The sequence below is a fragment of the Culex quinquefasciatus genome, chromosome 1 (genome assembly GCF_015732765.1).
Source record: "Culex quinquefasciatus strain JHB chromosome 1, VPISU_Cqui_1.0_pri_paternal, whole genome shotgun sequence".
NCBI classification, from domain to species: domain Eukaryota; kingdom Metazoa; phylum Arthropoda; class Insecta; order Diptera; family Culicidae; genus Culex; species Culex quinquefasciatus.
This window is the reverse complement of record NC_051861.1, coordinates 68546884-68563195: the sequence shown is the minus strand read 5'-3', so window position 1 is coordinate 68563195 and position 16312 is coordinate 68546884. Positions and strand designations below refer to the sequence as shown.

The 16312-nt window shown below is 36.1% G+C and overlaps 1 protein-coding gene and 1 pseudogene across 2 annotated transcripts in view; one reads left to right on the top strand and one right to left on the bottom strand.

Annotated features, from left to right (window-relative positions):
* Positions 1-16312, bottom strand: part of LOC6044003 (teneurin-a) — a 318915-nt gene that overhangs the window by 198634 nt on the left and 103969 nt on the right. The gene's annotated exons all lie outside the window — the stretch shown is intronic.
* On the top strand, positions 4449-6666 carry LOC119765588 (annotated as a pseudogene).

The following is a 16312-nucleotide window of genomic DNA, read 5'->3' as shown; positions in this document are numbered from 1 at the left end:
AGTCTCCATACAATTTTGGCTGCTGTCCATACAAAAATGGTATGTAAATATTCAAACAGCTGTAAGTTTTGAGTGAATTTTCTGATCAATTTGGTGTCTTCGGCAAAGTTGTAGGTATTGTTGAGGACTTTTGAGAAAAAAATAGGTACACGGAAAAAAAAATTTGCAGATTTTCCTATCAACTTTTTTTTTACTAAAACTCAATTTCCCAAAATACGTATTTTTTGATTTTCGAGATTTTTTGATATGTTTTAGGGGACAAAAATCCGCAACTTTTGAGCTATAGAGAAACATGGTCAAAAAATCTGCCGTCGAGTTATGAATTTATGAAAAAATAGTGATTTTTGGAAAAAATCTAAGTTTTATGCAAAAACAAGTTTGACAATATTTTTTAATGCAAAATTGAATTTGCAATCGAAAAGAACTTTACAGATTTTTTGATAAAGGGCTCCGTTTTCAAGATATAGCCACCGAAAGTTTGATTTTAGCGAAATATTTGCAGTTTTTCAAGTTTTAAAAATAGTGACCATTAGTGACCATTTCTAAAAATATTTTTTTTTTAAAGTTCAGAAAATTTGCTATAAAATTGTCTAAGAGGTATTGAAGATTTGATTTCTGGTTGCTGAGATAGAGCCGCTTTAAGAAAAAGAAACACGAAAATTGAAGTTTTTTAAGTCTCACCCAAACAGTCCACCATTTTCTAATGACGATATCTCAGCAACTAATGGTCTGATTTTCAATGTTAATACATGAAACATTCGTGAAATTTTCCGATCTTTTCGAAAAAAATATTTTGAATTTTTTTAAATCAAGACTAACATTTGAAAAGGGCCAAACATTGAATATTACGCCTATTTAAAATGCTAGTCTTGATTTAAAAAAATTCAAAGTATTTTTTTCGAAAAGATCGGAAAATTTCACGAATGTTTCATGTATTAACATTGAAAATCAGACCATTAGTTGCTGAGATATCGTCATTAGAAAATGGTGGGCTGTTTGGGTGAGACTTAGAAAACTTCAATTTTCGTGTTTCTTTTTCTTAAAGCGGCTCTATCTCAGCAACCCGAGGTCCAATCGTCAATGTCTCTTAGACAATTTTATAGCAAATTTTCTGAACTTTTCAAAAAAAATATTTTTAGAAATGGTCCTCATGGTCACTATTTCCAAAAATTGAAAAACTGCAAATATTTCCCTAAAATCAAACTTTCGGTGGCTATATCTTGAAAACGAAGCCCTTTATAAAAAAATCTGTAAAGTACTTTTCGATTGCAAATTCAATTTCACATTAAAAAATAATGTCAAACTTGTTTTTGCATGACACTTCGATTTTTTCCAAAAATCATTTTTTTTTTTCAAAAATTCATAACTCGGCGGCAGATTTTTTGACCATGTTTCTCTATGGCTCAAAAGGTGCGGATTTTTGTCCCCTAAAACATATCAAAAAATCTCGAAAATCAAAAAATACGTATTTTTGGAAATTGAGTTTTTGTGAAAAAAAAGTTGATAGAAAAATCTGCAAAAAAATTTTTCCGTGTACCTATTTTTTTCACAAAAGTCCTCAACAATACCTACAACTTTGCCGAAGACACCAAATTGATCAGAAAATTCACTCAAAACTTACAGCTGTTTGAATATTTACATATCATTTTTGTATGGACAGCAGCCATAATTGTATGGAGACTTGTATGCGTGAACCAATGACGCAAAATAGCTTATTTGTTCATAGGGAAGGCCCCCACAAAGTTTGAGCCAAATAAAAAAATACAAAAAATAAAAATGGTTGAAACCGGCCGATTTCGTAGAGAGTTGCTCAGTAGTTGTTCGGTAACTGGGCTGAGGACGTAGCCCAGTCACCGAATGTTGCTCGTTAACTGGGATGAACAAAAAATAACGAGGGGACCACCGATTTTTTTTTTTTTTTTTCAAATTAACTGTTCTTTATTGAAAATCCAAAATATACAATCTGTCCATAACCTCAAAGTATGTTTAGAAAATTACAAAATTGTGTTTTAACAAGTTTTTTGTTGTTCCATCGTGTATCTCGCAAAGATTGCTCAAATTTACCTAAACTTGGTGTACCATAATGCTTTAGGTTAAAACTTATTACCTCGCCTATTAGAAAAAGCGCTGCCTTCAATCTACCATCCTTACTAGCAATATCCGTTGCTAATATTTCTTCAGGATCATCGATCATAATTTTTAATTTTACATTGAGTACATTCTTTAGCCAAATCCAAACAATTACTGATCCTGTACAATATTTTATCCTATGCTCCGTAGTATCGATAGAATTACAAAAATCACAAATATTGTTTTCTACACCTCTAACGTTATTTCTAAACTGCTTAGATTTTGTACAAATGACGTCATTCATTACTAAGAAAAGAGCCTCTCTTGAATTTGATGTCAAAAAATTACTACTAATGTTTTCCCAAATAAGCTTCCAATCAAGATCAGGGTTTTCTTGAACCACTTTTGGTACAAATATTTTTTCTGATTGTAGAAATCTATAAATTGACTTAGTTGTTATTAAATCTTGAAATAGAGCAATACGCGAAACTTCGCACAGCCATTCTCGTGTTGCTTTTGTTAGAGAAGTATTTTGACATTGTGCCATCATGAAACGGTCCATAGGGTCATCAGCATCAGGATAAGAGAACAAAATATTTTTTATAAATAAAGCTTTCGATTTCAAATCTACATCTACTAATCCTAAACCTCCATCACTTACATCTAAGAACATCTGATTACGGGTTACTGTAAAAAAATGGTTATTCCATAGAAACATCGAACAACTTGAATATATTTGAGCAATATGCACTTTATTTGGCGGAAAAACTTGAGCCAAATACCAAATCTTTGAAAGTATAAATGTATTTAATATCCAAATTTTTTGTATCAAATTCAAATGACGCGAAGAATGCAATTTTAAACAATGTTTTAATTTTTGTATAACAGAATCATAATTTAATTTAACAGTTCGAGAAAAAGAATTTTCAAAATAAACTCCTAGTATTTTTAATGCGTCCTTTTCCGGGATTAAATGCGGACCGGAGACACAGTTATTTAACCGCATAAAGTGCGATTTGTTAACGTTCAGTTTTATTTTAGAGTATATACTAAAATAATTGATCATCTCCAGTACCGTATCGAACTCATGATCATTGAGAATGAAAATGTTGAGATCATCTGCATATGCTATTACCTTAATAAAGGTATCAGCAATGAAACAACCTCTAACATTATCACTAATCAAACGTATCAATGGCTCGATGTACAATACGAAAAGGGCCATACTTAATGGACAACCTTGACGTACGGATGATTTAATTTCGATGGAGTCGGTTAAAAAACCATTAAATAGTATTTTCGATGTCGCTTCTTTGTATAAATTTTTTAAACAGTTGATGAATGGTTCCGGAAAATCAAATTTCTTTAGCACGTCCCACAAGAAAGAATGGTTTACTTTATCAAAAGCTTTTTCTAAATCCAAACTTAGCAAAAGTCCTTTAAACCTTTTGGTTTGTCCTGCACGAATTATGATGTTACGAAGAGTTTTAAGATTATCAACGCATGATTTATCTATGTTACATGCAGTTTGACCGGGCCCAATTATCTTTTTCAACAATGGTTTTAAACGATTTGCTAAAATTTTAGTAAAAAGCTTATAATCACTATTTAACAAGCTGATTGGACGCTTATTAGAAATTTCGTATTGGTCACAACCTTTTTTTGGAATCAAAGATATTATACCTTTTTTGAAATCTCTAGATGGATTAACGCCATCTACAAGATAACTATTAAATAAAATAACTAAATCATCTAATAAAATATCTGAAAAGTGAGAGTAAAATTCATATGTAAGACCATCTGGCCCTGGCGTTTTCTTTTTAGCGACTTCTTTGAGAACAAAAATTAATTCATCTTTATCAATCGGTTTAGAAAGACTCATTTGATCTTGGACTGAAAGTTTTTTGTGAACATGACTGAGAACATTATCATTATTTTCACAGCAAAAAAGGTAGTAAAATGCCTGCATGTAAAAAGGGGTTGTGTAATTATTTTTGTGTAATATTAAGCAGTTTGCATTGAACCCCTCTGCTCAATTTTCCTAACACCATTTACACCCAAAATGTGTAATATTAAACACATTTCTGTTCAATATTACTTTCCCGTGTTGTTTGCGAAGCAGCTGTCAAAATGTCAAAACAGTCGAGAACGCAAAAGATTTTAGTCAAAACATCTAAATGATGCATTAAATTATTTTTTGAAAAACGATCGCTAGAGAGGCCAATATTCAATCTCGGAACGGACCGGAACGGGAATGTTCACCCTGGTGTACAGGTAAGTGTTTTCACTGCTTAAAGGACCTCCGTTGTTTTGAAACTTTCCAGCCATCTCATCAGTGTAAAATGTTTTTTTTCAGTCCTCGGGCGCCTCCTAGAACTATCCTGTCGTCGTCATCTTCGTTGCATTAAATGCCGAAGTCTTTCCGGATGGGTGCCGTGCGGGTGGCATCACAGGTTCCGGCCACAGGTAAGTTGGTTTGTAGCAAGGATTGACATTTTGCAAATGAATTGTTTTTTACTACAGGGTCTTCTGCTGAGTGGCCATTAAGACAGATCGGTGACATTCTGATCGAGAGCATATCACCAATCGAAGCAAACCATTTGGTAGAGCGTGCCGAAAAAAAAGAACAACACGGCGGAGAAATTCACGATTCGGGAAATAAGTTCCGCCCAACGTCAGAACTAAGGCTGGGCTAGCGGAAACACTTCGTTTTACTTGCGATTTTGCTACGAACCGTACTACAAGAGCCACCACCTGAAGCGAAAATATCCACCGATCAGTTGCACCAGCTGCAGAAGCTGATAACCGCAAGCGGGCCGATTGATTTGACCAAGATTTACAAGACGGGCCTGTTCCAGATTCGGCCGGACTAGTTGCATCACGGTGTCTAGCTGACGGAAGAGGAGCAGATAAGTTCCGATCTAAGCTCAACATCATAGTCCAGCATGCGCCGGAACTGGTCATTGCGACCATCGATCGCAACAGTGGTGTCATCCGGACCGCCTATTACGATTCGCACAGTTTGTTTGCGGTGGTGAATCCCCGCAAGTGGTTCAAAACGAGCGTTCCGATTCCGAGGAGGATGTGCCACCGCAGGTGATCGATCGCGATTACTATACGGACACGAAGAATAGGGGTTATCTTGCGGATCCGGAGTAAATGAGTAAGGACAGGCTGGTGCTGGGGCAAAAGCACGGCCAAGAGCTGGCTAAGATTGATGAAGATCGGGAACGCTTGTTCTGTACCGGGAATCAACGCCTGTTGCCGAGGACATTAACCGGTTCGCAAAAGCCAGCTCGCCGTTCGTGGACAAACACAACTCGACATTCTAAATCCGCACGGGAGGCGGTTCGAACCGGATGTTTGCCGGGGCTGTCGCTTCCATCGATCCCATGATGTCCACGGTGGGACTAGCAATCGCGCTCGTTCGACACACTCTTAGGAAGGTCCATCAGCTGCCAGTGGCGAATGATCCCGCCCCAGATTTGAACCAGTAGGACGACCTGCCGCAACACATCGTGTACACTAGTCCAAAATATATGAAAGTTAACGGTTTCCTGCTGAACACTGCCGGACTGTCTCCGTTGGGACCACATCAGGAAAATTAAACTTCGATCATTTTGAACCAACGCGCACTGGAAACAGAACGCCGGCGTTGTGTGACTTCTAGGAGAATCCCCAGCTTACTATTTCGGTGGTTCCGTTGGGTACAGGTTCTTCAACGACGACAACGCTCCCCCGGTCACGTTTGGTCCAGCGAACCGCTCGCCGCCAGCAAACACAACACATCCTCCAGAAGGCCTGGCAGGCTGGGAACGACGCAAGCGGACGCATCTGCTGCAGCGAACCGACAAACTGCTCCAAGAGCTGCGCAACCTGGACAACCAAAAGTGTCGCGAAATGCACAAAAACCGTAATTTATGTGGCCAATGGGCAAGAAGACAAGAACAGCATCCTGATGAATTCTTGCGGCAGCATCACGTACGAGATGTTTGTATCGCTAGGTTGGGAGGTCGAGCTGATGTCGTACAACGGGCGGTTGTCCGCGGTAGGGTGGTGGCTAAATTGCACCGTACTTACACCACTTCGACAAGCGGATTATAGATCTTTGTTTTACTTTCCAGTTACGTGGAGCACATCTTCGAGGAGTTTACGGCCCGCATTTTCAGACCCACAGCCCTGCCGGATCTACGACCGGAAGTGTCCCGCTGGCGGCCGCACTCATCGATCATCACAGCCGGAAATCCTCTAAGAGTGAGTTTTTTTGTGAATTGATATCTCAATCAGCACAAAATATACTTTTAAGCAGTCGAGAAAGAATCCAGTTCCGATAGCAGTAGATAATAACGACCAGCAACCTTGGCTGCAGCTAGTTTTTGATCGCCACCGGAATAGACAAACAAGTGACTTGCCATAAATCAGATTTAAAAAAAAACTTTGTTTATGTTTAGATTGACATTTCTAGCAGAATGACCAATTCGATATCTATCCCTGAGCTCAAAATGGGCATTGTGTAATATTACACGATTTTTTGAGTACATTCATAGATGTAATTTTAAGTGATTTTTTTCACAAAGGTGATGTGCATGCTTTTGCATGCGATTTTACCATCGGATTTTTTGCTGTGAATTGATCACTGTTATCAGCTGCAAAAATTGAATTGAAATGTGAAGTAATAAATTGTTTTAATCTGCAATGTTCATTCGTAATCTCGCCGTTAATTCTAAGCTTAAAACTATAATTTTCAGTTTGATTCTTAATTCTAGATGAAATTTGAAATAAACTAAGTCGTTCATCAGTTAAAATAGATCCAGAACTTGTTTTTAAACTTAAATTATTTAATCTATTTTGTTCAATTTCTAATAATTTTGATCTAACTAAGCATAATTCATTATATACATTTTGTCCGACGGATTGTTTTTCAATTATTTCATTTAAACAAGTGTAAAAAAAGTTTTTTTCTCTATGTATTTGCTGATTAAAAAAGAAAACTTTGACTTTTGAAGTATTTCATTATTCTAGATTTCGTTGAATCGTTCCACCAAAAATTAAAATTATTTATGTACATGTTTTGCTTTTTCCAATTCCCAAACAAAGTTTTGAAATCAGCTGTAATCTCTTCATTCATAATTAAACTAGGATTTATTTTCCAATAACCTCTACCTCGTGTTTGTAAAGGAATATTATCTGGAACTTTATATTTCAAAATTACTGCGTGGTGATCAGAAAATGCCACAGCAGAAGTATTGATCGATCTAACATTATTTATTAATTCTAAAGGTGCATAAAACCGATCAAGTCTCGATTTAGAATCACCCTTATAAAAGTGAAATTAGTTTTTGATTAATTTTATGTTCTATGTCATGTAAATTCAAAGATGTTACTAATTTTTGCAATCCAGAGCAGATGTTTTTGTTTGAACTGTTCGAGTCAGATGGTAACAGGATGCAATTAAAATCGCCCACAATGATGTTCTTTTTGTAAACGATAGATGAGGGATTATATCAAAAGTAAAAAAAGAGTTCCGTTCATTACGATAATTGGACCCAGAAGGTGCGTAGACATTAATAAAATTAATATCATCGATTAAAATAGAAGATAACCGACCATTCGGATTGATGAGAACATTGTCAAAATTTATATTTTTCCTAACGAGGATGGCTGTGCTTTTGTTATCAGTGCTAATGTTTACGATCGCTGTGTGAGAAAGAAATCCGAAATCTTCAAAGGCAACTTCTTGTAAGAAAACAATATCGATATCTGAATTCCAAATAAAATCTTTCAAGAGAGACTTTTTTAGCAAAGAATTGATTGCGTTAATATTGATGGTACATATACTACGAAGAAACATTCTCCTACACTACTACCTACTCCGCGAGACAACGCGTGCTTGGTTGAGGTTATGGACGCTTACTTGCTGGTTTCAACAACGACCGCGTGGAGATCGTTGAGAGAGGTTTTGACTGATCTTTTTTACCTTTTTTGGATTTTTTGTTTTTCTTTTCTCCGCTGACTTCCTTGAACGGAAGCTGTCCGGTGCTGTCCTCTGGTCCCTCGCTGCTGTTGGCCTCTGGATCCGATGACGGCTCCGCCGGGCGTTTAACACCCAGTAGACCCCCCCCCCCTTTCCCAGTACCCGCACCCCGGTTGTGGTCCCCAATACCCCCCTCATCCCCGGTACCCGAACCCACACCCTGATGGCCCCCCTCATCCCCAGTGTCCATGTTCTCCAACTCCTGCTGCTGGTTAGTTTCCGCACTTACTTGTGGCTCTTCGATGACTGCTGGTGTACCTGTTGCTTCCGTCGGCGGAGTCGCCGGGCCGGACAAACCTTGTCCTCCTGCCGGTGGGCTGGTCGCCGATTTGTCTCTTTCAGCGCTTGGGACTGGTTCCTGAACTGCTTTCACGAGTCGTTCCATGACGGGTGTCATCGGCGGCACGCTAAGGTACGGTGCGTTAACAGGCCTCCCCTGGGCGGTCACGGTGCTATAGGACCGTGATCCGCCGCTGCCTGACGAACTGTTGGCCAGTTTGGGACAATTCGATTTCACATGTCCCTCCTGCTTGCAAAAGAAGCATCGATTCTTGAGTCCGTCGTAGTATATCCTGGCCCGGAAGTGTCCGATGAACAGGCCGGCCGGGATCTCCTTCGCAATCTCCATATGCACGCCACGGACGCCATTGAAGATGTTGAGGTTACATTCGGGCGAGTAACGCTCTCGCACGTGTTGACGGATGGTGCCAAACTGCCCGAGAACTTGCGCGATGGTCTTGTCGTCTATTTCCGGCGGCAAATTGAAAATGCGTACGTAGCGGAAGATTCGACTGGCCACCACGAGGGTAACAGGTGACCTTGAATCGTCGTCGTACCTGAACATGTACAGCTCCTCGAGCCTACCACAGTACTCGGTAAAGGTTGGTTCATCCATGAGTTTGATGTAGAACGAACCATCATTCTCGTCTTTGTAGACGGAATGTAGATCGGCCGCTCCCAGTTCCAGAGTTCCGGTAACAAATTTCAGAACCTCGAGATTCGAGGGTATCTTCGAGCCTTGCTGGAAGCAGAGCTTCAGCGTGTTCTTTCGAACTCCGGTTTCCATGTCTTTATCTATTAAACAATAGATTCCGCTAATCCACCACACACTACTACTACGGCCGCGCCGCGCGCGAGAAATTTGCTTTTTTTTCGGGAGCGTTTGCCACTATCGACTGTTCGGCTCAACGTATCGTCCGAGAATCGATAGGGTGGTCCAAATCCGGACTTTTTTGGGGCTACCCCCTGAAATCAAAGATTGACCCATCACTAGGCTAAATTCCAAATTTGAGCTCATTCTGACCACGGGAACCCCTCCCTCCAATCGCTTAAAGTTTGTATGGGAAAAATCGTCAAAATGTATGGAGAAAAGCAACTGTTTTACTTTTTTACCTGTGGAAGGCGCCATAATCATCCGATTCTTACCATTTCTCAAATGTAGAACCTTCATTAAATTTAGAACAACTTTCCCGAAGACACCATATTTTAGGATTTTTCCCGCGAAGTTATTAGCGCCCAAACTGACCCTTTTGCGCGGCCAGCTGTAAGGGGATACCTAACAACGATGTTTATTTCCAATTCGTACACGCACGTGCTCTCTCTCAGGTTCAAACTCTCTCACGAGCTTGCTCGCCTGCCTGCCTGTTTACCTACAAGCGTGCGCTGTTTCTCTGCTTGGACTTTTGTCGTCGTCGTCGTTTTCGTTTGCTATACGCTGCGCTGCGTTTCTGGCATGTTTATTATAATTTTCAACTAAAATAGCTGGATTGTTTTGAGATATATTTAGCATATAATTTCTTGAATTTTGTCAAAAATAAAAAAAAACTGCGCTGAAAAAAAAGTTTAAAGAAAAGACAGCTTAGGCTCAATTAAAAAAATACAGCAAATGTCATGAGAACAGGGTTTGTTTGTTTTTCCAAGCACTACACGCAGTTTTTCGTATATGCTAAAGAAACATGACAATGATTCAATTATTTGAACAAATGTTGTTCCTTTAGGTAGTTTGCTTTAACAAAAATATACTTAGTACAAATCAAGGCAATTTTACAATTATTGCTGCAAAGTTTCATTCATACTCTAAAATTATTTTTATTCTTTCTTGAAATTTCTTTCTGTGTTCCTAGACCACCTGCCAGGGATGCCACATGATTTTTAAAATGTCTGTGAAAAAGTCTGTGTATGTCTGTGTCTTTGTCTAAAATTCAAATAAATCAATTTACAGTCATAGAAATCTATCAAAAAATGTGTTTTAAGCATTTGAAGACTAACAAAATAAGTTTCGATTGATATTTTAACAAAATAACAATTTAGTGAAGTTTTTAAAAAGTCTGTGTACCTCAAAAAATGTCTGACACGAGCTCAAATGTCTGTGAAACACAGACAAATCTGTGTATCTGGCATCCCTGCCACCTGCAACAAATATTGCAACTGTTTATCATTTTTTGTCAGTTTACCTGTAAATTTTTCGATTCAGGAAACATCTCTTTCTGCACAATCGTTAACTCAGATCTTGCAGTTGCGGCCTTCCTTTAAGATACTCATTTGGATTCAGTTTAAAAAAATCTAAGGAAAATTCCTTCCTTTTTTATCTACAAAAACTGCATGGTATTTCTTGTAACAAAAGCAGATAAATTAAAATCCAAAACGTTTGCAATTAGGTTTGGATAAGAAAAGATGACGATTCATGGATGAACTAATTCATCAAATTTGTATTCTCTCTCACACGCTCTTATAATATGATATCTTTTGTTGATCACATATTAAATAAAATTTTATATCTCAAAACAAACCTGGTATTTTAGTTCAAAATTATAATAAACATGTCAAGAACGCAGCGCAGCGGATAGCAAACGAAAACGACGACGACGACAAAAGTCCAAGCAGAGAAACAGCGCGCGCTTGTAGGTAAACAGGCAGGCAGGCAGGCGAGCAAGCTCGTGAGAGAGTTTGAACCTGAGAGAGAGCACGTGCGTGTACGAATTGGAAATAAACATCGTTGTTAGGTAGCCCTTACAGCTGGCCGCGCAAAAAGGGTCAGTTTTGGGCGCTAATAACTTCGCGGGAAAAAATCCTAAAAATATGGTGTCTTCGGGAAACTTGTTCTAAATTTAATGAAGGTTCTACATTTGAGAAATGGTAAGGATCGGATGATTATGGCGCCTTCCACAGGTAAAAAAGTAAAACAGTTGCTTTTCTCCATACATTTTGACGATTTTTCCCATACAAACTTTAAGCGATTGGAGGGAGGGGTTCCCGTGGTCAGAATGAGCTCAAATTTGGAATTTAGCCTAGTGATGGGTCAATCTTTGATTTCAGGGGGTAGCCCCAAAAAAGTCCGGATTTGGACCACCCTACCACCGATGCATAATATTTTCCAGATGAAATATAAAAATAAAAGTTACTCAAATTTATTTACAATGCTTACTTTTCATATTACTTTGATTGTAACTTGAAATTAAACAAAAGTTTGAAAAAAGTTTTTTTTATTTATTGAATATGATTTTTGCATCCATTAACCCCTCGGTCATTTTGGTTTGTTTAAGTTTTTTGACGATTGTCTGCTTTTTAACTGGGCTACGGCCCAGTTATCGAGCGCCCAGTAAAAAAGCAGCCCAGTTAAACAACGCCCAGTTACCGAACAACTACTGTATTTGAAAATGCTTACATATCTAAATTCCAAATTCTTTAAAATCACACATTTTTTTAATTTAAAAAATCCAAAAAAAATTGAAATTTCCTAAAGGTTTAAATTAATGAAGATTTTGAAATTCTAATCATTCATAAAACTCTTAAAATTCCAAAAACTACCTCAAAACAATCCAACAAAATACTTGAATATTGCTTGAATACATTAAATTACTAATATCCTAAAATTTAAGACATTTCTTAAATGCCTGAATAACCTAAAATTTCTGAATTCCCAAAAAAAAATTCTTAAAATTCTAAAAACTCCTAAAATTTCAGAAATTCTAGAAAAATCTTAAAATCCAGATTTTTTTATTAATAATTTCTAAATTTTCTTAAATCTTTTATAAGTCATGGAATATCAAAACTACATTAGAAAAAAAACTATAATATTCTGAAATTCTTTGATTCCAGAAATCTCTTAAATTCTATTATTCCCAAAAAGTACTGCTTAAAATTCCAAACATTTCGCTGGAGTTGTTTAATTTTTTTAATAAATATATATGAAAATATAAAATCACGCATTTTTTTAAATTAAAGAATTCCAGGGGTTCTAAGAGTTAATTTTATTTGAGGTATTTCTGTAATTTTACAAATTTATGATTGTTTTTTTTTTAAGATTTTCACATGTTTTTCTATTATTTAGGTATTTCTGGAATCATTGATTATATACAATACCTGGAATTTTGAATATTTCTGGAACATCGCGAATTATAAGAGTTGATAGAATTCCAGGATTTTTCTTAGATATTGTTGAATGCTTGGAATTTTTGGGAATATTAAGAACCTATAAAGTTTAAGGAAATTTGTTGAGTTTGAGAATTTTAGGAATTTCTGGAATCTTTGAATTTTAGAATATTTTTGAATTTTTGGAAGCCTAGGAATTTTAAGAAATCTAGACATTTTAGGAATTTAGATTATTTCATTTATGTACAGGAATTGTAATTGGCTTGGGAATTTGAATAATTTATGTTATTTTAGAATTTGAGAAATTTCTTTTTTTAATTCATTCAAGAAACTTTAGGATTTAGAAATAATCAAAAGCTTAAGGTTTTGTTTTTAATTCAAGGAATTTTAAGAGTTTAAATAATTTTGGATATTGTAAGAATTTTAAGAACCTACATAATTTTAGGATTTTTTTATAATGCTTGGAAATCATGGAATTTTAGGAATGTTAAGAAATTTTTTTTTTGAAATTTATGTTGAATTGTTTTTTTTTACAATTTCCTAATTTTTTTCGAATTATAAATGTTTTGTAATATATTATTTTAAAAAAATAATTTTTATAGTTCAATTATTTTGAAAAATTTCTTGATATCTTTAGAATTTCAGAAATAGAAATGGTTTTGGAAATTTTATTAATTTTATAAATATTAGGAGTTTTAGAACAATACGAAATTTCAGAGTTAGAACAATTATCATTTTTTTTATTTTAAATGTTCTAGGAAGTATAAGATTTTAAAATTTTTTTTTGAGTAAATTTGGATTTTTCGCGTTTTTGGAATTTGTAATTATTTGGATTTCCTTTTTATTATATTGTAGTTTCTGCAATGCATTTTTGCCTGAATTTTAAAATTAAAGATTTATTTGTAGCGACACATGGTACATATTGCCATCAGATACTATGGAAAACGTCCTGGACGGAACACTTCGCTCAATTAAGTTAAGACAAGGTCATTCCGTTAATCCAACTGCTTTGTCTCGGGACCACATTTGGCTGGTCCAACCCGACTATGTCCACGGCGGGAAATTCGACTTACTTATCGCAAAATATTTCAAGTATCCAGTCGAATATATTTTCTAAATTTTTTAAATGATCTCTAACATCAAACCATATAGTTCAGAAAATACACAAATAGTTTTTCTGATCTTATTGATTCACTGATTCGTTACCCGGGCGGAAAGTGAGTTGGTGGCGATAACTTGAAACTATCTTGGCTTGTTTATTTGCATCTTGTTGTAAACTCCTAGAGTTATGACGACTTTTGAAACCGACTGCGTATCATGGAAAGTATATTCCATGATCATACTGCATTATCTACAGTTGATATTGAGCTGTTAGTGGTAGTTTTTTTTTGACTTAGCAAAAATTTCGAAAATTTTATTTTTTCCAAAATTTTACCCGAACATCATGAAATGATTATTTTGACTTTATTTCAAATTTATGCTGGACTTAGAAAAAATAGCAGTCACTGATATAATTTTCAATTTCCGACACTTAGAATAATTTTCATGAGCTGATATTTTAAAGTTTGATTTTATTTATGCTGGACTTTGAAATTTTTGCGTATATTTTTTAATTCTTTACTTTTTACAGAAAAAGCATGTTTTTGGACTTATAAAATTTTCGGGAGTTTGGAAACATGATAAATTATTTTGATGTTTATTTTTGCTTTGAACCAAAATTTCGGAAAAATCGACGAAATTACAGGAAATTTTTGTCCGATTTTTACAAAAACATCAGTTTGTTCCTAAAATAATGTCCCTAACAAAACGTTTTCATTGAAATTTTGAAATTCGAAAGTTGGTTTTTAATAATTATTGATATACCCCCTACAAAAATCGTTCCGGCACTTAGAAAATTTACGGGATCCGTATCACGACAAGATTTTTGGTAGAATTTATTTGATTTTTTGGACTTAACAAAATTTTAGCTTTCGGCCAGTAAAATATTTTCAACACTTAAAAAATTTTCGAGAACAGGAAACTTAAAAAAAATTGGGACTTAGAAAATTTTTGGGAGTTTGGAAACATGACAAATTATTTTGATGTTTATTTTTGCTTTGAACCAAAATTTCGGAAAAATCGTCGAAATTACAGGAAAATTTTGTCCGATTTTTACAAAAACATCAGTTTGTTCCTAAAATAATGTCCCTAACAAAACCTCTTCATTGAAATTTTGAAATTCGAAAGTTGGTTTTTAATAATTATTGATATACCCCCTGCAAAAATCGTTCCGGCACTTAGAAAATTTACGGGATCCGTATCACGACAAGATTTTTGGTAGAATTTATTAGATTTTCAGGACTTTGCGAAATTTTTGCTCTCAGCCAGTTGAATATTTTTCAACATTTTGAAAAATTATTTTGATAAGAAACATTACCAGGCTTTTTGAAATTTTACTGTGGATTTTTGGACTTATGCAATTTTAGGAGTATTTTCGTAAACTTTTATTTTTAATTTAAAAAAAATGGAATATAGAGTCTTTGGATTTTTCGTGATTTGGAAAATTATTGTGACATTTTGGCAATTCAACGCTTTCTCCACAATTTTTAATGAGTTTTTAAAGTAAAATAATTTTTCAACTTTGAAAAATCTTGTTTTGATGTAAGTGCGTATACTCCTGCAATATTACTCATATTTGTGAAGAGGATGAGGGGGGGGGGGGGGGTTTCGAATTGTGGCGGGGTGCATTAAAAACCAATAAAATTATTTTTGGGATCAAAATCTACTTTATGAACTTGATATGATTTTTGGAAGATTTCAGTTGTTTGCTACTATAAACTCAACTTGATGTGGCATTGTTGGTCAAATAAACTCAACAAGATTTTCGCAGATACGCCTCGAACAATTTATGTTCGTGACCATGTTCGGTATTCTCTTAACCATACCCTGGGGTGAACTTTACTTGTTCGTGTTTTTACGAACATGGGTAGATTTTTCAAAGATGCAACTTTCTGCCCGGGTAGAATCGCCGCGAATATCCGTGATTATCAATTGATCTGGAACCTGGAGTGCCGCATGGCAATCGCAGCGGGATGGTTAAGCTTATTCACTACGAAGTTTTTTTTTTTGTATGGGAAACAGTGGACTTCGCTGTTATTTCAATGTAGAATTTTTCGATTTAAAACGTCGTTCAACAGTGCTTTAACAACGACTTTTTCCTGTAAATTTTACAATGAAAAATGCTGTTCAATAGTGAAATTTAATTTCAGTTAAGAATTAATAAAAAAAACAAGGCGTTTTACGCTGAAGTATATATTTTAAAGCAAATTATTTCACAACTTTATTATTAGCACTCGATTCAACTCTTCTGGTGGCCCTTGAATCCCAAGTCCAGCTACGGTCTGCCTCGTCCAGCACGGGAAAGGGAATACAAGACGTTTCTTTGACTATTTGAAGATTTGCTTGTCCAACTCACGAATCGGCGTCAGCACCAGTTCCAAAGGGTACTGCTTGCGACGGTTGAAGGACCGATTTGCTTGCGCTGCAAGTTGCGGAGGATATCGCGATCATTCATACCTCCGATCCAGGTACAAATCAAACTCGTCATCGTCCAGGGACTTCGTCGTAAACGTCATCCTGACCACGGGCGGCAGCCTTCTTTTCGGCCACCTGGTTCTTGGCGTTTTTTTGGAAGAATCTGGAATGTCGAAAGAAACTTCAAACATCCTACTAGCGAAGTAAAAAAATGGGACTCGCCTAAACATGTACCACTTGTCTCCGGTGCAGTGATCTATGGTGAGAGTGTGCTCCAGCAGCCCGTGCGATCCGCTTGGTACGCTTGGTACGTACTCGCCCATC